Raw genomic sequence first — 1,278 nt, 5'->3', positions numbered from 1 at the left:
AATCTGGAGCTGTTCAACTTCCACACTGCTGTCTTCTGTTCATGGAAAAAATAAAAATAATATTTGCAGTACTGTTAGTTCTCCTTTTCTCTTCATCATACCAGAAAATATGGTTTATTTTGCTCTAAGAAATTTCAGTACACCTACAACATTTTTTCTAAAATAATTTAAGAAACAAAGAAAGAAAAAAATAATCTTTGAAAAAAAAAATCTGTTAGAGTTAACTCTTTCATCACTTTTTTTTTCATACGTGGCAACCACTGTTATATATATCTGAAAACAATCATGTTCACTGAAACTGTCAACCATTACTAAAGTTTTTCTTTTTTTTTTTTTAGTTAAATAGGCATTATACAGGGGATTTCTCATTGCTCCTGCATATAAGTAAGAGAGAGACATATGATGTGAATGTCTCATTAAGAAAAGGAGATGTCTTTCTGCATCAAATTCCTTCTTAGAAAGACAAGAAATTACAGATACATTTAGGATTTTTGCACGGTGTTCGTATATTTTGAGTGAGGATATCCTATGGATAAGAAGAGAGAGACAGTAGTTGTTTCGTTGACAAAAATTGTTAAAATGTTAAAATTTCATACATTTCCTATGACTAGCATTTTCCTATGCAAAAGGGAGGACTCTGAGTAACTTTTCTTCTACATCCATTGGTCTTTTCCTACTAATGAAAATATCAGAAGTGAATAAATTGACAAACTTTAATTTACTTCATCCTTGCATTTTGCTGGTTAAACAGGCTAATTTAAAGCATGACTGGTTTGTTTTATTTTTCTTCTTCTACTGTTGTTTTACTCTGAGAAGTATGTTGGAAATGTAGATGAGCATAAAATGCTTTTAAGAACAAAGTTAAATTAAAATTATCATGTGGAAAGAAGGTAGAAAGCATCTTGCCTCTTTCTTTGTAGGAGATCTTATTTTTCATTTTATGTTGAGAGAAAACTTTCATATTAATGCAATAAACAGGACAAAGGAGATACTCTTTCTGTAATCCAGTAATTTGTTAAAATCCCTTAATCCACATGGAATTCATCTTATCCAAGTTCGTTGCAATGTTTTTGAATTTCTATAAACTTTCATCAACATTCAACTCTATTCAGGTTATTTCATTCTCGCATTAATGACAGAAAGCAGTAAGGACAAGCCATGTGGGCTTCACTGTGGGTGAGTAGTTCAGCATGTGCAAAATCAGGTAGGTTACAGTCCCGCAGTATTCTTGAGGGCTTTTATTCTTTTAATTTTTTTCCCTCTTTTTCCTTTTCTGCT

The sequence above is a fragment of the Meleagris gallopavo genome, chromosome Z (genome assembly GCF_000146605.3).
Source record: "Meleagris gallopavo isolate NT-WF06-2002-E0010 breed Aviagen turkey brand Nicholas breeding stock chromosome Z, Turkey_5.1, whole genome shotgun sequence".
Classification (NCBI taxonomy): domain Eukaryota; kingdom Metazoa; phylum Chordata; class Aves; order Galliformes; family Phasianidae; genus Meleagris; species Meleagris gallopavo.
Note: the sequence above shows the minus strand (reverse complement) of the source record.